The following is a 24562-nucleotide window of genomic DNA, read 5'->3' on the forward strand; positions in this document are numbered from 1 at the left end:
GGGCAGGACTGGCCGCTAATCCTCAGTTAATAAACACTGAAACAGAACCTGTTAAAATCCAAATAACAGCACCTTCTTCAAATTAAATATCTGTACTTTTTTCAGTAAAACTAAATTAACTGCTCCATTTCATCTTAAAACTGAGCCGCTATATGCTCATACAATCAAATCAATAAATCCCTTTTTTCACTTTTATTATTATTCCACATGAACAGCGGGGTTTTGCTGATGGACAGTGATGTCAGGGATTGATGATGGTCAAAGTTAATGGCTGTAGCTGGCCAATTGAAGCAAATTTGATCCCACTTCCCCAGTGATGCATTAAGTTATCTTCATATTCAGATTCATAATAAGGGATATATAGTTTCATTTTGCACCTTCCACATAAAACCGACATATAACCATGTATGTGTGGAGCAACTACAGTGATGCATCATTACTATCATCAAATGGGAGAAAAAACAGGAAGACATTAATGACCGCTGAACTGACTGATGTGACCACCTTTGTGCGTCTCCTTGACATTTATCCCCACCGGTAAAGTATGTTGGTGAAAAATGTACCTTTGTGTAAGGAGGGACAGTGAAGTTAGTATATTTGTATGCCTTTATGATTTATGCTTCATGGGGAAATCTACACAGTAGTAACTACACTAATGCCAGCACAAGCATAAATACAGGCAACACTTACATGAGTTTTGTCGTAGGGTCTACAAAGATTGTCCTCAGAAGTCTGAATCGGGAGTATATTAAAAAAATATAAGTGCTGTAAATGTCATGACTTAATAACGTTATTGCTGTTCACCTGATACCTGGTCACTTACGATCACTTACCATGTTGACTAAGGCTACATTCACACTGCAGGCGAAAGCGCATCAAATCCGACTTTTTTGACCCTATGCGACTCATATCCGATCATGGTATGACAGTGTGAACAGCATAAATCTGATATTTTCAAATCCAACCTGGGTCACTTTCGTATGTGGTACTGAATCCGATACATATCTGATGTTTTAGAAAGCGACTGCTGTTCGAATGGTCATGTCGCATTAAATCTGTCTTTTAAGTCACTGACACAAGACAGACGCCAATTAACAGTGCCAGAGAAGACAAACGAGAAAGCATGGTGGCGGAAACTGGAGACGGAGCGAGTCAACCCAAAAGAAAAGAAATAGAAAAAACTTATAAAAGACTTGCATAAGATTTGGCTTACTTCATATAGTGAATCATATACGGCTTATATGATTTACTCATGAAAGTAGCCACTTTCTCATTACTTTCATATATTGTTTTAGGAAGTATCCAAAACATACAAGTTTCATTTATATAATCTTTCAAGGGATCTTATATCTGCTTTCACTCCTGTATGCTTTTCATACAAGTTTCACACAAGACAGATAAAAACTTTATTAGAAACTGAGGTTTTGGACTTTATTAAAGGGCAGGGATAGCTCAGTAGGTAGAGTGGTCGCCCCATGCTCAGAAAGTCGGGGGTTCGAATCCACTGAATGGCTACCCTGAGCTATCCCTAAGCAAGATACTGTTCCCTGCTACTTAGTGGCTGCCTGCTGCTTCGCTGAGTGAATGGGGCACATGCAGAGAGAGTGATTTCCCCATGGGGATAAATAAAGTATACATTATTATTAGCATATGGGGAGAAATTGATAGACTGCTGCAACAACACCTAGTAGTTGCTCTGCAGCTGCCATTTTTACTTCCATAAACAGAGCTTGTAAACAGAGCACGTAAACAGAGCGCGTTATGTGTGACGTCTTCTTTTGAGGGGCGTGAACCGTTCATACTAGAGCGAGTTTGCTGTCACATTTTATTTGTAGTGTGAACAACCTAGTGTGGATATTTCGCTTTCACCAAGCTGTGTTTTGTTGAGCCACACATCATACATTACACTGACTGGATGTTGCTACCATAATGGTAGGCTCCTCTGCTTCCTGGCGGCAATGTTATCAATCATCAGCAATGCCACAGGGGGCCTATAGGACGATTGGGCTACGGAGCAAATCGCCCAATCCTAATGAGCGGTCACCTTCACTGCCCTTATGTTTCTTTTAGCAGGATCTCATCCTTATTGTTTTTCTCTGGTCTGTTTTCCTGTCCATCTTTCTGTGAATGTCCGTCTGGGCATGGGTCCAACCTTTCTGCTAATCAACTCGCACACTTGACACTCATCTATCTATTTGGAGTGTTTAAATCCCACCTCAACTCATCAATCCCTCTATGTGCTACTAACACTACAGCTTCTAGTTTCCATGTATTAGCTTCTGCATCCCCACTACCTTCTACATTTCTAAGGTCCCACACTCCCAGGGCTCATATCCTACTGCAGATTCATGAGAGAAAAAAACTACTTTAATTTTCAGCATCTTTTGGATTTAAAGTTCATTCTTTTTTTCTTTTTTTCGACAGGGTTACTTGATACATATTCAGGTATTGTGGCTTTCTTTAGCTAAATAAAGAGGCACAGGGCAAAATCTGTTGACGAGTGAGCTTCCTTCCCTGCCCTGATCATCTACTCACTAAAGGAAAATCATTAGAGTGCTTTTTGAATGAAACAATCAAATTACAGCTGAAACAATGAATCAATTTGTCGAAAAAATTGACAGAAAATAACGGGCTAAGCAGTTGTTAGCTCCTCCTACCAGAGAATTGTCTGCTTTCCTGTTGGCTGAACAAAGCATCTGTAGACATCACCTTAAACAGGAGGGAGACAAACTATTTTTCAACATTTAATAGATCAAATGATACACTTTCATAAAATTCAACTGTTAGACTAATCAATAACGCTTATTTGGTTTCCTAGAACTGTTCTCCATTGATAAGATATTTATACTAACTTGTCTATGACCAAGCAGTATCGGCAGCAATACTGGAATAGAGAATTAAGTCTTTAAATAGCATGATGACGGTGATGGTGTGGGTGATGACAGTGGTATCCATGCAGGGCTTCAGTTCCCTGACAGGTCATGACCACAAAAGGAGAAAAGCTGCTCAGTTTTTCCCTTTCAGCAAATCAACATGAAGTTTTGACCCAGGGGTGATTTCTTTAGGTTCCCTCCTGCATCAAGGTTGTGCTTAGACCAGGAAACTGAACATGGGCTCTTTCTTGCTAAGTGGGCTAGGTCAGTCAGCCGTACAGCACTCCATCCCCATCACAGCCACTCACAGCTGCTGAATACATCTGGACGTGTCTTTGAGTAAGTTCTTCCTTTAAAACACAAACATGCTGGAAGACAGAACAAGAAACAGAATTCACTGACAATCAGTTCTTGGAAGCAATTGAAGATAATGACCTTGCTAATAGGAGTAATCGCAGTACCCACTCACTTCAGCTACTCCATATTTAATTACGTTCAACCTTTCCATCCATCTTTCTTTCCACCTGTGTTCTCATCACAAAATGAAATTATGATTATGGAACCTGATCATAATAATCGCATGAAAAGGTCAACGATGGGGAGGGTCGCTGCATCTGCTTTTCAGTGTCAACGGTGAGTGGTCATTTCAACGTACATGCAGTATCATTCAAAATACGTTAAACAAATAATGAAATACAATAAAAAATATTTTTAGTACACTTTTATGGACTGAAAATAAATGTTCAATTAGTGTCACATGGGCTGCACACTAAAACACTTTGACGGTGAAAATGTTATCGGTCATGTTAATGGCTTGACAAAGAAATTGAGAGGCTGTAATATTTTAGTGAACCATATTATGTATGCAGATGATGGTGTGGTCTCCAGCAGCTCCTTCACATGTATGTTCTACTTATGTGTAGCATGAGGTCAGATATGCCTGTAACAGCGCTGTAATATTTTGTAGAACCAAGAAGGACAAACATCAAAGCTTTTCAGAGTTGAAACTGTCAGATAATAATCTTACTGTCTGTAATAAGGTCAGTAGACAGAGATTACTCAGTGGAAGTAAAATGTTAAATGTATAAATTTTTTTGGAGGCCAAACACGTTTGAGAACGAGATCTTAATGGATGGAAATTTGCTTCATTTCTATGAACTATGAGCCTGGAAAAAATAAAGACTGATTGTTTGAAATGTTTATTATTTGCTGGTCAATTCCAACATTCAAGCCATTCACCAAGTTTCAAACTATTCTGCATTAAACTCATGGATGGTATTGTGCCTCAGGGCTCTTTGGATCACTGATAATAATAATAATTAGTTTCCCAGGTGAGCCCAATTAAAGCAAAACTACTTAAGAAGCTTGCCACAGGTTTCAAGCAATATGGAAAAGAAAGATTACTTCTCTGCTGCATAAAAGTGTCAAATAGTGCAATGGCTTGCTATGAAAACAGATATTTCACAAAAACTTAAGCGTGATCATCATACTGTGAAGAAATTTGTGGCTGATTCAGAGCACAGACAGGTTTGTGCAGATAAAGGCATAATGAGGTTTCTGCCAGACAAATTCATTGGATTAAGAGAGCAGCTGCTAAAATGCCATTAAAAAGCAGCAAACAGGTATTTGAAGCTGCTAGTGCCTCTGGAGTCCCACGAACCTCAAAGGGTAGGAACCTCAAAAGGCTTGCATTCGTGTATAAAGCTGCCATTCGGCCACCTCTAACCAATACTTACAAGAAGAAACAGTTGCAGTGGGCCCAGGAATACATGAAGATTAATTTTCAAACAGCCTTGTTTACTGGTGAGTGGATGGTCCCCATGTCCCAACAAGGCTGCGACGTCAGTAAGGAGGTGGTGGAGTCATGTTTTGGGCCAGAATCATGAGAGCTGGTAGACCCCAGTGGTGTCAAGTGAGTGCCACAGTCACGTCATCGATCTTAATTATAGAACTGAGACCACACATTTTGGGACTTTCATTATAAACTTAAAATTCAGTCAAGATATTGTATGCATGTATTTTAAAGCTCTTACTTACTACATTTTTTTTTATTATTATTAACCTTTATTTAACCAGGAAAAGTCCCATTGAGATTAAAAACCTCTTTTGCAAGGGAGTCCTGGCCAAGAGGCGACAACACGTTGAAATTACAAAGTTACATACATATTATAAATAACACTTACATTTTAAAAACATTTTTCTCTGGCTCTCTCAATCTGGACTTAAAAGCATTTAATGAAATAAGATCTGCTATCTTCCAGTCTTTTTGCATCATGTTCCATGTGAAAGGGGCAGCATAAGTAAAAGCCCTCTTTCCCAGTTCAGTTCTGGCAAATGGAACATTGAGCAATAAAAGATCGCTTGAACGCAGGCTGTAAGAAACAGTACTTCTCCGTGTGAGCAGATCGCAAATGTAGGTGGGCATTTGTCCAAGCAGGGCCTTATAAATAAAGATGCACCAGTGAGCAAACCTCCTGGAGGACAACGAAGGCCATCCCACTCGAGCGTACAGATCACAACAATGGGTCAAGGCCCTACAGTTTGTAATAAACCGTAAGGAGGCATGATAAACTGAGTCAATCTTATGAAGACACTGGGCGGAAGCATTCATGTACAGCAGATCACCATAATCTAAAACAGATAAAAATGTAGCATTTACAAGACGCTTTTTTGTCTCAAAAGAAAAGCAAAATTTGTTTCGAAAGAAAAATCCCAATTTTAGTTTGAGTTTTTTCACAAGATTGTCTATGTGAGGTTTAAAGGTCAGAGAATCATCAATTAAAAAGCCAAGATATTTATACGTATGCACCACTTCTATGAGGTTTCCCTCAAGAGTGGACACCAAGGGGACAGTTTGAGGAAATCTCTTCATGTTTGAAAACAACATTAGCTTTGTCTTTTCAGCATTGAGAACCAATTTCAGCTCCAGAAGTGTGTGCTGAACCACGTCAAAAGCTTTCTGCAACGATTCTATTGCCTTTTCAAAGTTTGAGCCAAAGGAATAAATAACTGTGTCATCAGCATAAAAATGCATACTAGCATTGGACACATTTTGTCCCAAATCATTTATATACATGATGAACAGCAGAGGTCCTAAAATTGAACCCTGTGGCACCCCAGTGTGAATATTCAAAAGTTCTGAGCACAGATTTTCACATTTAATGCATTGAGTCCTGTCACTCAAATAATTAGTAAACCAGGAGACAACATGTCTAGACAGCCCCAAAGAAAGAAGCCTATGCTTTAAAATGGCGTGATCCACAGTGTCGAAAGCTTTTGACAGGTCAATAAAGAGAGAAGCACAGTGCTGTTTTTTATCAAGAGCAACAAGTATGTCATTTATCACTTTTGTGGCAGCCGTGACAGCACTATGCTGTTTTCTGAACCCAGATTGTAGTTTTGAAAGAACTTCATTAGAGTACAAGAACTATTTTAATTGCTCACTGACGAGAGACTCAAGGACTTTTGCCAAAACACACAAGTTTGATATTGGCCTGTAATTAGTCAAAATGGCCGGGTCGCCTCCTTTTAATATTGGCGTAACAAAAGCAGACTTCCAAACAAGTGGAATTTCTTTATTTTGGATTGAAAGATTAAAAAGGATCGTAAGAGGTTGTGCAATGTAATCAGCTGCTATTTTCAGAAAATAGGGCTCTATTAAGTCTGGCCCTGGGGGTTTCCTGTGATCTAAGGCTTTAAGAGCTTTATGCACTTCCTGGACAGAAAAAGGAGAAAAATCAAAAAGCTCCCCAATATATGTTTGGGGTTCTGTGCAGGGAATCATGGGGGCTGCTCCAACAGAGTTAAATAAAAAACCAGTAGCTACAAAGTGCTTGTTAAAGCTGTTTAAGACCTCAGTTCTGTCATAAACTGGGACAGAATCTTTTAAAATGAATTTTGGAAGAGCCTGTGATATTTTATTTATAGATAAGGACTTAATTACTTTCCAAAATTTCTGAGGGTTATTGAGGTTTTCTGTAGTAACAGATAAATAATATTCTGACTTAGCCTTCTTGATAAGTGTCGTGCATTTGTTTCTTAATTTCCTGAAGTCTAACCAGTCAGTCAGGGAATCATTTTTCCTAGCTTTTGCCCATGCCACGTTACGCTGATGGATGGACTCTGATAATTCCGATGAAAACCAAGGGTTCTCCCGTCCCTTGACCCTAAATTTTTTGGCAGGTGCATGCTTATTTAAAATCTTCATAAAAATTTCTTTAAAATAAGCCCAAGCCAGATGGATGTCTGGTATCAGACTCAAGTTTTCCCAATTTACCATAGACAAGTCATAATGAAACGCTTGCTCATTAAATATTTTAAAATTTCTTTTACAGATGATACGCGGTTTACATTTAGGGATTTTAGTGTTCCTACTGGTAGCAACTACACAATGATCACTTAAATCATTACAAAACACGCCTAGAGACAGAAACTTATGAGGGACATTTGTTAGAATTAGGTCAATCAAAGTAGATTTGTCTACATATAGAGGAATGTGGCAAAAGAATTGGAAGTCGATGTCGATGCTGAACAGTTTCAGGGAAAACCTGTGGAAATGGTGCACTAAAGGTTGTATGAGGAATTAATGAAGGGTGGGGAGACATGAAAGATGCCAGGGGAGGCTGTGTGCTGCACAGGGCTGCACTGTACTACAGTAAGTGCAGGTGGAGGTGACAGATTGTGGTTCCGGTCTACTGCTGGGAGGATGCCGGCAGGTTTGGGCTAGCTGCAGCTTTGTTTGAGCCAAGTCAGTGACAGGCCAGCTGGTGAATAATATAGTAAGTTGTATTTAATGCATAATAATCTAAATTGCATACATTAAGATTAAGATGATGGAATATCAGCAGTTTTTAAATGTAGTCCAATCTACATGTGACAAATCCCAAAGCAGCAAAAGATTAAAAACAAAATCATTGAAAATATAAGAGACAAATTGAACCAAAGACTCAATTTATATTTCCTCCTCCTCTCTCTCCCTATTTCCCCATCTGCTTCTCTGTCCACGATCTTGCTGCCACCTCCTACTCTGAATGTAAACCTCTCTCTGTCCATCACTTTGGTCTCTCTTGGCAGTTGATTAGCGTCTGTCCACCCTAATCTTCTTCACGGAGCAGAGAAGTGGCTTTTTAACATTTCTAACATTCACACGCAAGCAATCAGTTCACACCACTGGTAGGCATGTGGTGTGCAGTTTGAGCATAAAGTCAGTATTTAGAAAATCACTGTGCTGATTGTGATTACCATGTTGTAAAGCGGCGACCAATAATTTTCACCATCTAGTTTTTGTCAGCAAACTTTTTTTCTGACAAAAACAAGACGATAACTAACAAGTTTTTCTCGGATGCTCCGTGTTCCTCACGAAAAAGGGACAAAATGACAAAAAGCGTGAGAGGACACATTTGGCATTTCATGTTAAAGAAAATTAAGACGCTCTGTAAACTGTGTGGAGCAACTCTCGCTGGTAAAAACACTGAATCAACTTTAGATTTAGTCCAATAACTATGATAATTAGTTGCCTAAACTAAAACTAGTTAAAACTAAAACTAAAAGATCCTCTAATTCTTAATTAACAAAATGATGTTTTAATGAAAAGACTAAAACTATCACACCATAGTTTAGTGGCTTCCTGGTCACCAGGAAACCCCCCTGGTGGTGCCTCTCTGTGAATAAGCTAGCAGCTGTAACTATATTGTATAGTTACAGTACACTCTCTTGCCGAGTTTATAGGAAGTCTATGCATGTGGCAGTGAGCCATGATATAAGCTGTACCTTTTTCATGAACACTGACAGCTCAAGCATGTCACTGTTCAGTTTCTAAGTGTTCGCTGGTTCCTCAAAAACAAACAGTTGTTTGATGATGAATGAAACACCCAAATACAGTATGAGATATTGCATTGTAACAAGAGTACAAGAAAAGTAAAAAAGTGCTTTGGTTTGGGATTTTCCACCTAAATGTTCCAAACTAACTAAACAACTACAGCGTGAAAAACATTGATCTAAATCAACACCAGTGAAAAAAACAAAGAAATGTGATTTTTTAAAATGAATTTTTAATATGTCATTTAACAAGCGTGCAGCGGTCACAGAGGGATGCCGATCTGTTTAGTCAACGTTGCTGTTAGGCATGTGCGTCAGCAGCCACGAAGAAACCCTGCCAACACCAAAGCAGATCTCAGCTAACATTTACAATTACCACCGAGAACAAATGGACTACCAGATGCTTTGACTCAACAATTCAATTACTGTTTCTTACTGGTAACAGAGTCATTAAAGGTCAAGACAGTGCCATAATTATGGGAGAGTTTAGTAAAAGGAGCCAAAAAAAGATATCTTTCAAAGGTTAACTATGCTGTCTGTGTCATTTGTCATGTTTAATAAGGCCAGTAAAAGAAGGCAGGGTTTGTTTAATTAAGGGACTGTAAATCATCAGCTGCTAAACATGATAAAAATGTGGCACCGATGGAGATCATTACTGTCCAGTACTGGAGTGCTGGATCATTAGGACGTACTTAACAGAGGTTTAAAAAACCAAAACACCAAATTGTTGTTATGTGTAAAGTCAGGATACTGCATTGCGTAAATGAAGCTTCCCAAAAAATCTTGTCTAAAGATGTGCTAGGAGTCGATTGATGCCATACTTCCAGTGCCATACAGATACTAGCACTGAAAATGTACGTTTGATTGATGCTGATGCCTTCACCGTGGTTGTTAACGGTTCAGTTTCTCTACACTGAAAGATTTAATGCAGCTTCAAGTGGCACAAAACAAAAAGATTTGTCGTGTGTGAGAAAGGGGTCTGGATTCAGATATAACTAGAAAAATTTGCATTTCCTGCGAAAATGCAGTGTGGATGCTTTAAAGCTGAAGCTGTATGCAAAACCTAGCTGAAAAAGCTGAAAAGTTGCAGAAATTATAAAAACTTTGCAGAAGCAAAAGAACTTTGCTAAAATGTAATAACTTTGCAGAACTGCAATATCTTAGAGGAAACATAATACCTGGCAGAAATACAATAGCATAGCAGAACTTAGCAGAAATATTGTAACTTGCCAGAAACATGATAACTTCTCAAAAATACAAGAATTTAGGAGAAATAGTATAAGATAACAGAAAGAATATATATTTAGCCAAAAATACTTAAACATTACGGAAACACTATGATTTAGAAAAATAGTACAACATAGCAGAAATACTGTGATTTACCAGAGACACTGTGATGAACTATGAATATTGTAATTTTAAATTAATACTATGTTTCAGCACAAATACTCTAGTTTAGCAAAAATATTACAACATAGCAGAAATACAATTATATAGCAGAAATGCTATATTTAGAAAGAAAAATATAATATAGTAGAAATACTATGATTTAGCAGAAATACTACAATATAGCATAATAACAATGATTTAGAACAAATACTATGATTGAGCAGAACAGTAATAACTTAAGTGAAAATACTGGAAAAGTAAAATGACAAGAAATAAAAAAAAAAAAAGAAAAAAAAGAAATTCAGAAATGTAAAGAGAGAGACACACACACAGGGTCTATGCCAGTCAGCCATTCTGAATATATTATATTTTTATCAAACTATGAGATGCTGCCCTAAAGAGGGTCTTTCTCTCTCTCTCTCTCTCTCTCTCTCTCTCTCTCTCTCTCACTCACTCACTCACTCACTCACTCACTCACACACACACACACACACACACACACACACACAGGGAGAGAGAAGCAAGTTTCTAGGTCAGTCAAGCAGCCTCGGAGCTGCTGAATTTGAATCCACCAATCAGAGAGGCTGTGTACTTTTCCCCGCCAAAACAGGTGTACACACGCAGCACAGAGAAACAGGATTTTTGTAGTCTATTTCTCATAGTGAGGATTCCCCTCAAACAAATGGCCATAATTACCTAACCGTAGGGGTTAGAGCGGTCGTTCTTAGATCGTTTTGTTCAGAAGAGATGGGGAAATTGTCAAGTGTTGACAATTTATCATTAAAATATGAATTTTTAGAGATATATGACATGGATGACGGGTTGGTTTAGAAGCCACGAAGACCCCAATATGCAAATCTGAATGCCTCAGCCCACATATATGATTGGCTGGCTGGGAAGCCGTGCAGGCCCTGATTTGTAAATTTGAATGTCTCATCCCTAAGATATGATTGGCTGGCTGGGAAGCCGTGCACGCCCTGATATGTAAATTTGAATGTCTCAGGCCTCACAGAGGATTGGCTGCCTGGGGACCTGGCAGTAATATATAGAAATAGTATGATTAAGCATAAATACTACATTTACTAGAAATACTATGTTTTAGCACAAATACTATAAAAAGCAGAAATACTATATTAAGCAATATAAATATCCTATAAAAATCCTATAAAAAGCAAAAATACTATACTATGATTTGGTAGAAAAACTATAATTATTCAGAAATACTATATTTGGCAGAAATACTATATTTAGCACAAATCTTATAAAATAGCAGAAATAGTATGATTTAGCACAACAGTAATAACTTAAACAGAAAAATTGGAAAAGCAAAATGGACAGCTGAAAAAATGCTGAACATGCTGAGGGTCCCTCAAATATACTTGTTAAATGAAAAAAATCAGCAAAAAAATATATAACAGCCACACAATCACAAATATGTACACATAAGGAAACACACATGCACAGAGACACACACACACAAGATCCAATTCAGTCAACCAGTCTACATATATTGAATTTAAATCTTACAATGAGATCATCCCATTAAAAGGCTTTCTCTCTCTCTCTCTCTCTCTCTCTCTCTCTCTCTCTCTCTCTCTCTCTGTCACACACACACACACACACACACACACACACACACACACACACACACAGGGAGAGAGAAGTGAGTTTCTAGGTCAGCCTGGGAGCTGCTGAATTTGAATCCACCAATTAGAGAGGCTGTGTACTTTTTCCCGCCAAAACAGGTGCATGCAGCACAGAGAGACAGGATTTTTGCAGTCTATTTCTCATAGTGAGGACTCCCCTCAAACAAATGACTATAATTTCCTAACCGTAGGGGCTAGAGCGGTCATTCTTACACCGTTTTGTTCAGAAGAGATGGGGGAATCTTCCAGTGTTGACAATTTATCATTGAAATATGAATTATTAAAGATATTTGACTTCTAATGCACCATAACTGAGTAGAGCGAAGCAAAAACTGCCTTGACTTGCCCTCAAAAAACGCTTTGTAACTCTAAATCTATTTGGAGTATCGATATCATTCTTTCACCGTAAGAGACAGCAGGCTTTGGTGAACAGTCATGAAAATTTTCAGGTCGCTGTGGAAATCCAACAAAAAGTTATGATGAAAGAAAAAAGTGGTTCATTTCCAGAGTTTGAAATCTGAGCGAAGGACGAATTTCCTACTCTCAAACAAGTCCAACTCATTTCAGAACGGTAATAGGTGAGAAAGAAATTCTTGAATTGTGAGCGTCAGGAGTGTCTGAAGATATACGGGGACAAGCCTCATGTTTTAACTTCGCTTCGTTAAGGAGATATGACGATTCGAAAATGCCTCTCATTACAGAAATGCAGCGGTGATTTTGAACAAACTCCATTGACTTTATATGGAGAGTTTTCCGACTTTGTGTTGGTCTGAGGAGATTTGCCAAAATTCTATAAATCCCACAACAATGATAGTGACATTTTCTGAAAGCCAGCAAAAATACCTACTTTTTGATGTATAATTTGTGGAAGTTGAGTGAAAATTGAGCAAGTAGCAAACAGTTGTTCGGACATGAAGAGAAGACTGCAAAACCTTCAGTGGCACACTGGTTGCCAAGAGCATAGCAACCCTAACAACGCATGTATTTTGTGAAAAATCACAATTTTGCAACTCAAGACTTTAAGAGGCATAAAAGTAAAACGGTAAAAGATTTGAAAAAGCTGATTTATACCTGAATAGCCCAATAATTTGAGAACATTTTAAAGTTTGAATGGTTGTTCTAGGTGAAAATATGAGGAAGTAGTTATATTTCAAAAACAAGAAAATTTTACCAGAATTGCAGAAGTTTCCCATTCATTTCAAATTAAAGGAAAAAAGCTTAATATTTTAAAAAGTATAATAGTGAAAAATACCAAAAGACATAGCCGTCATTAGCAGAAATAGCAGAATAGTTTAAAATTTGAACGGTGAAAATAGCACAAAAATTGTGGAAGTAGATCCACGGCGAAAAGTGTACGGAAACATCAAGAAGGAACTCAATAGTGTGGATGCTTAAAGCATCCACACAATTATCAGATGCATTTATGTCTGAGGATTTAAAGGTCCGGTCTCAAATAATAAGAGGTAATGACTTGCACACATCTTCCACATGCTGATCCTCACATATTCTTAAGCATGTAACACAAGACGCACACACAGCCACAACTCTGACATTTGGTCAACCATGCATATGCTATGAAATTACCTCCCACAGATCAATATCTTGGACTGTCTGAAGTCCATTCAACTACCTGTGGACTGAGAAAAAAGGACACCACACGCCTCTGTGAGACATCAGTGGAATCAGTGATTTATAATTCATTGCCACCTATTAAATCTGTGATCAATTAAGGGCACAGTGAACGGAGCTGGCTGTAATGACTGCCGGTGCCTTTCATACAGAATAAGGTGCCCACAACCGGCCACGAGTTAATTATGACTGATCTGAAAAAGGCATTAGTTGTAAAGATTTCCGAAGCTTAATAATTGATGAAGAAACGCTGTGAATGGCACGGGGGTGTGCGTAAACAGTCAGATCAATGCTCGCTCCTCGACGGGCTAAGTTTAGACTCCCGTTACACTCGGAGCCACGAGAGCGGTTTATCAATATCATTTATTAAAATCGGTGACAGGCTGGACTCCCGGCTGCAGAGAAAAGGGGGCTTTTTGGATGCTCACGAAGCGTGAAATCACCTGGTGAGTGTGGGGATAACACAGGCGAATAAACCCTGAGTGGGAATATTAATCTTAGGAAAGCATCTGTCCGTAGAGAGGAAGAGTGCGGGCAAGCTGCTGCTGACTCATTCTCTCTTTCTCACCCTCTCATCAATGCTTCATCAAACATCCAGCGTCTTTCCTTTGGTTGTTGGTTTTTTTTCCTCTTCATTTTTTCCCCATCTGATACGACCCAGTAATGTGCTTTCATGTTTCAGTAAACATTTGCTGGGTACACAATATTCTTTATCCACAGAAGTGGAACTTTGGTTTAAACCCTAGAGGTCTTTTTCTTTCCCCCATTATGAAAACATAGCCTTTGCTTTGTTTGGGAGTGATATTTTGGAAATGAAAGTAGTCATTAGTTAACATTACAAAAAAAGAGAGAGATGAACTCTTTCAGCCTCGCAACACTAAAAGACACGGAGGTCAAGATGTGTCAAGTGTTGTGGCTAAAAACTCTGCTTTAAGCAAGGGAGAAAATAACCAGGATTAAAACATGAGAAGCTTTATATCTTCTTAAAAAAACAAAGTTGGAGTGGAAATATATCTTAAATAAAACCCTGTTTTCAATCATGTTATAGCAGTTTTTTCCTATGTAGAGAAAGTTCATACAGGTCCATACACTAGAGATGTACTAATTCGAGAAGCCTGCCTTGGATGCGACGTCAGTTAAATCCAAGATGAGAGTGCTCTGTACGATTATGGGGATTAATGATGATGCTTTGACATTGTCAGGTGGCCAGAACTAAGCACCACATGATCAATAATTTATGAAGATAATAGACAGCAGCTGTAATATGTTTCCACTGAGCAGCTCACCCTAACAAGGACAAGCAGAGGTGAATGGACGCATGAATGGATCTCACCCTAACATCAACTGACAAGTTAATTCATTTGTCATATGTTTAGGCCATTTTCCATTTTAATCAAAATGTATTCACATTGCAATTGACCATAATCCATACAATAATTATGCATAATTTATTTATTAAAAGTAATTATAACAAATACAGTGTTTGTAAAGATGGTCAGTGTTACGGCTCTATCAGGGCCTGTTGTGATTTTGTCTTTCTAGCTTTGGGTGACAGGCGTCTGTGAAGCTGACTCTGCTCACCCGAGGCCAGAGAGAGAAGGGCTCCAGGGCCAGAGAGGCTCTGTGTTGGAGCTTGTGAGGAGGGTGTTGATCATTTAACTATTCGTGACTTGCTCTTCCTGTTTAAAAGAGCAGCGTCTAGCTTTTGTTGTGTTTCTTTCTTTTGATAGGAAAAGCAGCTAGACCACCTAGTTTAACTTAAAAAATACAGTGTAATTTCCAGGTTGCCTTACTGTCTTTTCCTTTTTCAACCTGGACACTTTTTTGTTACTGCCCCACATCCCCTGGACGTCTTGTAACAGCAAGCGCTAATGCTTGGACTATCTTTTTTTTTTATTGTTTAATAGTTTTAATAATTTATCCAGTTACCACAAGGGTCACACGGCCAAATGTACCTCCAAGGTTGGGACAAGCAGAAGGACTGGGACCACTGTGAAGCGAAAGGTTGTTCACCCTCATGTCACAACTTTCCTCCAGCGGCTTACTGAATTTGAGTGGAGAACTTCAAATTAGGTAACTGTTTTTGCCATTTTTAGTGAATTTCATGTATAATTTAAGTGACCAATGTGCTGTTACCCATGTCTCCACAGATGATCCATGGCCCATGCTTTCTGGACATTTACACAAGACGAGCAACAATGAAGACAAGCCCTCTTGCCATCTTGCAAGATGCTGTCTCTGTCCAATAGGTTTTTTGAGTGCAATAGTTTTGATTTTTTTTCCTTCTTTTACCCATTTGTTAAAAATTATTTCAGCTACTTACACTTTAATTGTCACATGTATTGGCTCACCCTACAAATCAATGAACTCAGTCCACAAAGCAAGATCAGGGTTCAGTGCAGGTCACTCAAGTTCCTTCACACCACACACGCTCATCCATGTCCTTGTGGACCCTGTTTTGTGCATTGATTTGGTGGTGAGCCAGTATTTTGGTGTGTATATAAAGTGTATATAAAGGCAGAAGTGTGGGGCTTGATATTATATTCATTACAATTCAGTTTTTTTGCATGGTGCCAACAAAATGATTGCCAAGGCACTTCACATTGTAGGTTTAAGACCCTACAAAATATAACTAAGAAAACCCAACACTTGAGCATATGTTGTCTGCCATGATATGGATATGACATAATATCGTTATTGTTTGTACAACCATCTGAGCAAATAATGGATTACATGGTTTAGTAAAAACAAGTGCTTCCTCAATGAAAATATGTTTTCAGTTCTTTTCAGTTTTTGATTTTGGAAATGTGTATTTCAGCAGGGAAAAATCTGAATTGAAATAAAGTGGTGTAAAGCACATGAATTATATTTTGTGTGTGTGTGTTTTTTTGGAACCCTCCAGTCTCTTACAGTATGTTACTGTTAACTGAAATTACGGTAAATTACGACCTGTTAAACAGTAAATGACCGCCTGTTGGGACACTGTATCCTCTAGCAGAGATGAATATTTTTGGTACTGATGATGCGTGATAACGGTAAGTTACTGGTTAATATATTGCAGTGTATTACCTTGCAGCGGGCTTACAGTGACATACCGTGAATAAACGGTAGTATACCAATTTATTAATCACAGTATGATGTTACTTTGTTGACGTAATTTACGACACAACGACAGATACCGTAAAAAAGGCTACTGTGCGTTACCATAATTTGTCCAAGAGTATTATACCACACCAGCAAAAAACGGTATCATCCTGCAGAACGGTAAGCTACCGTAACACGGCGTCACGGTATGACGCTGGCAACAGTGACACCAGTATGTTACCGTAAAGTGGCGATGAAAAGTCTAACAGTGTGCGTGTTTACTGAAAAAACACTAACTGACAGACTGATAACTTTCTATCTCAGCAGTGTGTGTGTGTGTTTGTGTGTTCAGCTGATAGAAAAGACTGTAAACACTGAATTAAAATCTCACTACACACAGTTGTTTAGACAGGGCAGCCCTCCTCCACCTCTCCTCTGCTCTCCTCGCTTCACTCATCTCCCCCATTGGAGGCGGCTGAGTGCTCTTAATCAGCAATCATTTGAAAGGTCATGAACAAGATGCCTGCAGGAGAGGCTGCTGGCTGCAAGCTGAATTTTGTCTCAGTCAAATGGTGCAAAGAGCTGGCTCTTCCTGATTTGTAGTTTAAATAAATTAGACTGAGATCCCCTGCACTGGACGTTTCAGTTTCTTCCCTGAGACTCTTCTCATAAGCGCTTTTTAAGCTTTTACAAAGAAACAACATTACATGAAACTAATTGTGGTTGTCTGCTAGTTTTTCAAATTAGTTGTGATTTTGGTATTTAACTCCTTGCAAGGAGTCTGTGGGTGTTGTGAAAGGTGCCCACAAATAAAATATATTTTTATTATTATAATAATTCTCTCATCACAGGTCTGCTCCTCTACACTGTTAGGAAAAAGGATCCCCTGGTTTCAGTGTTCAGTTTTTCACGCTGTTTCACCATCACTATTAACAACAATACCATAGAGAACCATTATATTATAAAACTGATTTTGTTGCTCTGACAAGGTAAAATTTGAAAAAAAAGCTTTTTCTTACACATATTTCATCAGCTGTAATTGTAATCAGCTGCCCCAATACTCTGAATCTTTAAATTTTGTTGTTTTCTATACATTTTCTACATGATTACAGGTGTGTAAAATCAAGCACCCAGCCCTGCAGTCTTCATTCCTTGTGATAGAATGGATCGTTCTAAAGAGCTCACTAAATTCGAGTGTAGTACTGTAAAAGGCTGCTGCTGCTGCAAGTTTATCATATTTAATATTTTAAATATTTCTTTCCCCCTGCATATTCCACCATCGGCTGTAAGCAGTATTACTGCAAAGTGGACAAGTTTAGGAACCCCTGCATCTCAGCCATGAAGTGGAAGACTACATGAATTCATAGAGCAGGGTCGCCGAGTGCTGAGGCGTTCAGACGTCCTCTGGCATTAACATCAGCACAAAAACGGTGCACCAGATGCTTCGGGGTATGGGTTTCTGTGGCCCAGCAGCTTGTGTAGGTGTAATGTGTAACTGGACTCGCAATTTTTTTCTACAGAGTTTCGTTTATATAGGCCTTTAAAGAACGGTTAAGAAAAGGAAACGGTAAAAAAGGATACGTCTTTCTCCTTCAATCTGGCAAAAACATTTTTAAAAATGTAAGTGGAAACAACACAACAACTGTTTTGGTTTTTTTTTACCACTACTTGGAGAAATTACTTCCTGAGGCCTCCACTAGCTAATTGGGATTCATGAGAAGAGTCACTGACAAATGCAAACAAAAACATATAAGAAAGTAATTTAAAATCAAAACTAGACTAGTCGTTAATCCATGTTTTCAGCGTTTCTGCTGAGTTGAACTGTAGCTTGATCTTTAAGTAAGTTTCATAAGAGTGGTAGGAATGATTTCAGATAGCACTGAAATTAGTTCTTTCTCACTCTAAAAACCTGGAACATTCTCAGTCTTTGCTGACATGGCACTTTCACAAAGATTTCGTCCCGTCAAAGGGCCCTTCTGATTGTTTGTATCGTGTTGTGAGATCCAGTCTGTGTACAGGGAGTCACTGGGACAGATGGCAGAAGCCAGATTTACTCAAGCATCCTACAACCGTTATGCTGTCTCCAGGACAGATAAAACAGTGTCCATCTGATCACTACAACCACAGAACATCTGCTCAAAGATCCTGGTCTGTGTTTTTGTCTACAACGTACTTTATATACATGTTTATGTGCTGTGGCTGTGTCTGCTTTTCAGTATTTGTGTCATACGAGCAGCTATAAGCATATTATTGCATATGTTCCTCTCTATACGCAGTGAGCTCACTGCCTTATTATTTACCCTTAGGGGCTAAATAAAAATTTTACATAGGTTCGTCATATATATGTGTGTGTGTATATATATATGTATATATATATATATATATATATATATATATATATATATATATACATATATATATATATATATATATATATATATATATATATATATATGTGCGTATCAGCCACAATTGTGCAACAAACAAATCTGTGTGCCCTTAATGACCTTCAATCTCACTTCTTATTATTCCTGCTCCTCCATGTGGCAAGCCAGGCCTAGCCTGCAGCTCAGCAGACACTCCTTTATATGCTGCATTGGAATGGGTTTGTCTACTATACCCGACAGTATACAAATACCACTGATCACGATTCATGACTTTCACTCTCTCCACGGTAAACACAGTATAATGGACCAGAATGCGTGGCTGTTTCTTAGGTTTATTATATTGTAGCGCTCTTATACTTACTGCACTTAACTCGGTATTTTGTCATGATCATGACTTTTTTTTCTAAAAACAAGAAAATTTACAAGCAGTTAGTATAAACCTTTATGCTCCCTTTTGCATAATTAATTTCAATATTGATATCAGGGATGTAAAACTGATCCTACATTGTGGGCCAAATACAGGCCTTTGATCTCCAGGTGGCCACATCAGTTCCAGTCAGTTTCATTTGTAATCTATCAAATCACAACAACCTTCACCTCAAGGGGTAACCAGTCAAAGTCCCCTTTATGTCAGTGTAAAGAAGTTTAACCACACATTTGAACCCTGAGATATCGTAATGTAAGAAAAAGAAGTGCAATTTCAATCACACGTCGAAGTTTTTCTACACGATAAAAAAAGTACTGCTTTATTAAAATTCTAAACGTTCATAAAACTTTAAAACATTCCCTTTTTTAAAGGCATATAGTTAGGCCTGGATTAGGTGACCTGAATCCTCCCTTAGTTTTGCTGCAATGGGCCTAGACTGCTGCGGGGCTTCCCATGATGCAATGAGTGTTTCTTCTTCACTCACTATGTGTTTAAACACCACTCTGCATTTAATCATACTTGTTATTAATCTCTGTCTCTCTTCCACAGCATGTCTTTTGTCCTGACTTCCTGCCCTCACCCCCAACCAGTCACAGCAGAACCGTCCTCCCTGAGCCTGGTTCTCCCAGAGGTTTCTTCCTGTTAAAGTCCTTGTTTATAGGGGGTCATCTGATTGTTGGAGTTTTCTTTGTATTATTGTAGGATGTTTACCGTACAATATAAAGTACCTTGAGGCAACTCTTGTTGTGATTTGGTGCTACATAACTGGGCATGAACTGGAAGGGAAAAAAAGTATAAAGTGCAGAAAAGGTTATTGTAGCTCGTTGCCCAGACTGTCTTGTAATTATAAAACAAAGTTTATTTTTCTTACTGAAAAACTTTGTCTGCTTTATATTTCTAAGGTAGGTAGAGTAAAAACAGGAACTTTTCTGTCATTTGGTTTTCTATTAGTAATGAATAGTACTTTGATGTAGTATGAATGTAGCAAATGCTATAACACTTAAGACAACATCATTAAAAAGCCAAAATCTATGCCATTCTTCACCCAAGCCATGCAGTCGGGCAGGATTGGACTCTTTACCCAGCTGATTCCGGCTACAAGGCCTTATCTTTGACACTCCTGATCTACATACATTCTTGAAAAGAATCAGCCTGTGATAGTAGTGAAACGGAAGACTACTATCGGAAACGGAAAATAACACTTTAATAGGAACGTTATCACATTGCATCTGGACAGAAGTTGAGCGAAGTTCACCTTATCTGCAGGTGAACTTCGCTGCAGCTCTGGGTTCAGAGCTGCTGCTCTGAACCCGTTCGAATGAACGGACCGGCTGTGTTCAGTTTAGCAGAGGATGGTGACATGGTGAAATGGTGACAGCAAGTGTAAAACCATCACCTCATTCTTCTTCTTCTTCAAGCCCTCTCGTGAAAAGGTTGTCAACCCCTTTTTTTTGTTTGTTTGCTCAGCATGACATCACAGCTTCTCTACAGACATACAAATCATGGTGAGGGAGTTTAATCTGTTGCTCCAGTTTCCAAACAGTTTCCTTGACCTTGGTGGCAAACTGAGAGGCGTGATGTTGGAACAACACTCATAACTGAGCCTTTCACACCTCCCACCATTGGCTTGAAAAGTCAAAGTTGCTCTTTGTGTCCTTCTGCAGAAAAATCAATGTTTTCTTTTTCCGTTACAGAAAACATTTTGCACTAGAGGGTAGACATGAGCGCAGCATGACTGTCCTTCTGTCGGTCTGTTAAACTAAGAGAAACACAGCCTGTATGGCAGTCTTGCAGTGATCCTGAGATTGGACACGAACCAAGCTATGATGAGACTTCTTGACCTTTGTTAAATCATCAACAAAAAGAAGGACAATCTATATGGATAGGAAATTGGATACGAAGGACATGGAAGCTAAAATCCATAGAGAAGGAGCCCAGGGAGGGCAGCACAGAAGCCACAGACCATTATCCATTAGCATTGTTTCGCTTAATGGTGAGCTCATTCATGCGCAGAGAGAAACTGAGAGAGGGTGAGAAAAGAGGGGGGAAAAAAATACAAAGGAAAATCATTGCTGATTTACACCTGCTGTTAAAGTCCCATCTTCTCTCTGATTAGTCTACTTCAGACATGGCCCCCTGAGCACAGATTACATGTTTACAGCACCACACACCTGCACACCACGCAAGAAATGCAGCCCCGCTCGCCACGCTTGCAGGAGAAAGCTCTTGATTTGACACTATTTTATGTTTACAACAAAGTAAAGCAGGCTCGCTGCCTTTAATACTGGTAGCAATTTTCCCAAACAATTTGGACAGCTCCTAGAATGTGGAGCTGGAGTGCCGTGTAATATAGGATCCCAGCTGAGCTCGAGCGGCTCCCTGTTCAGCTAGATCGCTATGAAAGCGCACAAAGGCTGCGAACCCAGCAGATGACCCAAGATGACAAGATGCATCTTGCATCAAATACATGTATCTAATAGCTGTTTAGACTTTTACAGGTTAGACATTTTGGCATTTGTCAGCAAATTTAAAATGATATTTGAGCTGCTTTAAGAATGGTGCTCTATAATTGAGCCTGGGGGCTGCTGTCCGACTATCTTGAACACAAAAAATTTAGTGTCACTGTGGGTGCATTATGGGAAATAAATAACACTGGATGGTGCCCACTCACCTGAATGAAAAACCACATGGCGCATGAGCCAAAACAGTTTAGTTTTCCAACCAGCCTTCAGGTCTATTTTCTGCGGCCCCCAACGTATGCCCACAAAGACTAGTGATGACAAATGAATCCCATTCATGCACCTGTATGTATCCCACACATTCAAGTTGTTCTTTTCCCAAAGTGTAGTTTGACCTGCAATTATCTTCTGCTCTACTTCAGCGTGTCCCAGTTGATTGAGCCAGAATAATCGGAGCATCTGAGGCAGGTGCTTCTGATGCCCTTTACCATTTGTCTTCTCTGCCCTACAGTACACATTCATGCAGCCCAATATTATCATCCTTATTCATCTATTCTTATTTATAGACACATTAAACTCTAGATGGCTATGTCATTCCAGGGAAATCTGTTCCATGCACATTGTCCTTTTGTTTGGTGTTAAGTTACCACCAAAAAACCCCACATCCCTCTGATATTACATGAAACAAACCCCCTCTCTTAGCACCATCTGTCCCATTTATTTTTCTGTCTGACGAGGGACTGGTGGCACCTGTTATGCAAGTCGCACTGGTGAGACGCCGCTGCTGTTGCCGTTGATGAGGTGTATCTCAGAGTACCGTGCTCTCTCAGCAGCTTGGTGTCCATTAGTTTTTTGTGGTTTTTTTTGTTTTTTTTTTTGTTTTTTTTTTTGTTTGTTTTTTTTTGGCCTGTCCCGTTTGGCTCTTTTGCCATCAGAATTGTTGTCTAAAGGCAAAGAAAGATGCCCAACGGATTTACTTTACCAAATTGACCATCCCAGCCTTGCCGTAATGGTCCATTTGATTCACCTTTTATTGTTTATTTTATTTTCACTTAATGAATACGGGACAGACTTGACTGGGGGAAAGAAGGGGAGAAAGAGAGAGGGAAAGAGAAACAGCTGAGAAGAGGGACGGGGGAGAAGGGCAAAAGACAAAAACCAACAGAACGGGCAGAGAAAAAAAATGCATCTATCGATCACCTGGATCACCTGCTGAGAAAGAAAAAAGAAAGCAAGCAGAAGAGAACAAGAGTAATAGAATAAACAACATCACAATGATATATGGGAATATGACAGTAAATACTAAATATTAAACATTATTGTGCAGCACATAAGATCAACAGAACACAGTGTGCTTTGAGGTAGGAGCCAAAAAGGGTGTAGTTTGTGGGTGTGATCACCCGTGTGTACACCTGTGAGCATGGACGCGCTTGTTTTTTTTTTTTTTAAAAGGTTCCTTCATGTAATGATCTGCTAGAGGGTGTGGGGGGGCCACAGCCCCGTCCTCCAGGGCGTGAAGCAGGTATGGAGGAGATCAAAACTCCAGACATCCAGAGGCCCCCAGAACACAAGAGACCAAGGAAGACCAACAGAGGGGCAGCCGCGCCACTGTCCCAGAAAGAGCTGAGGAGAGTCCCAGATGAGGGCTCACTCAGCAGCCGCGGAGCAGAAGCCAGGGGGAGTTGCAGTGACGCGCCCGTGAGCTCCGCCGGCCAGTGGCGTGTCTAGAAAATGTTTGTTGGGGGGGCCAGGTAGGGGCACAGATTTGGAGAAGGGTGGCAGATGTAATTGGCAGATAATGTTTAAAAAAAAAATTCTACCAACCGTTAACCATAATTCAATAATCCTATAAACCTAATAACCAAATGCACTTTTAACTCTTATTAGAATGAGATTTTAACCACTACGGTGCAAAGTTTTTAGATACTGCGTTGATAAAGTACAAGAGATACAATCAGTCAGTGTTTACTCAGCATTCAAGGACATCAATATTTGCATAGTATTTTTACTGACATATAGTGCACATATGTTTTGGGCAAAAACATTTTTGAAAATTAAAATACGAACATTTGTAACAAACAATTGACAAATTAGCCAGTTCCAATGTAAAACTTTATCTGCCTGTTAAAAAAAGAAGATAATCTTCTCACAAACTGGTGTTTGATTTTGAAACAGGAAAAAAGTGGGGAAACAACTGAAAAGACTAACATTTGAATAAAACCTGAAAGCAAGTAAATACTTTCTATGCTGCCTTATGGTAAACTTTGGTAATATTGATCAAGAACAACACTGGCTGATGATGAAATACAGTCAGCTGGCATGGTGACACTGCCAGTATTAACCTGCAGGGCTGGACTGGGACAAAAAAATTGGGCATTTTTACTACAGACCGACCCACCAGGTAGTAAAGCCATAAAGACTTTGACTGAAAACAAACGCTGTTGTGACAGTGATGTACAGTCTTGTTGGTATATGTATGATTTCTATACATTTTACGTCAGATAAAAACTTTGGTTGTAAGATTTAGATAATTATTTAATAAAAACTAGGTATTTTAAATGAGAATAAGAAAGAAAAGTATTTCTTTGTGCCCACCTTTCCCTGTTAATGCCCTACCTGGCCCCCTGGCAAAACTTTGCTAGACCCGCCCCTGCACAGTTACCAGCTGTCAGCTACATAAAAAGGATCCTGGTGTTATTTGTCTCTCAGAAACAGTTCATAACTTCAACTCATCCATGTCACCTAAAAGGTAAACCTGTTTCTCCATCACAGCTCTGATGATCCAGTAAGGACATCTCCTGGTTTCATCTTCATGTTTCCCTCTCACCACATATCTAAACCGACATCATGA

General features: G+C 39.1%; 1 long non-coding RNA gene across 1 annotated transcript in view; it reads right to left on the minus strand.

Moving 5' to 3' along the window:
• Positions 1 to 2731: 2731 nt before the first annotated feature.
• The window catches only part of LOC309687911, a 96618-nt gene continuing 74787 nt past the window's right edge, over positions 2732 to 24562 (minus strand). Inside the window, exon 4 of the long non-coding RNA XR_014270905.1 lies at positions 2732 to 3241. This is a non-coding gene — a long non-coding RNA (uncharacterized lncRNA). The remainder of the gene's footprint in view (positions 3242 to 24562) is intronic.

This window comes from Aulonocara stuartgranti (genome assembly GCF_965226115.1).
Source record: "Aulonocara stuartgranti genome assembly, chromosome: 14".
In the NCBI taxonomy this organism is placed as follows: Eukaryota; Metazoa; Chordata; class Actinopteri; order Cichliformes; family Cichlidae; genus Aulonocara; species Aulonocara stuartgranti.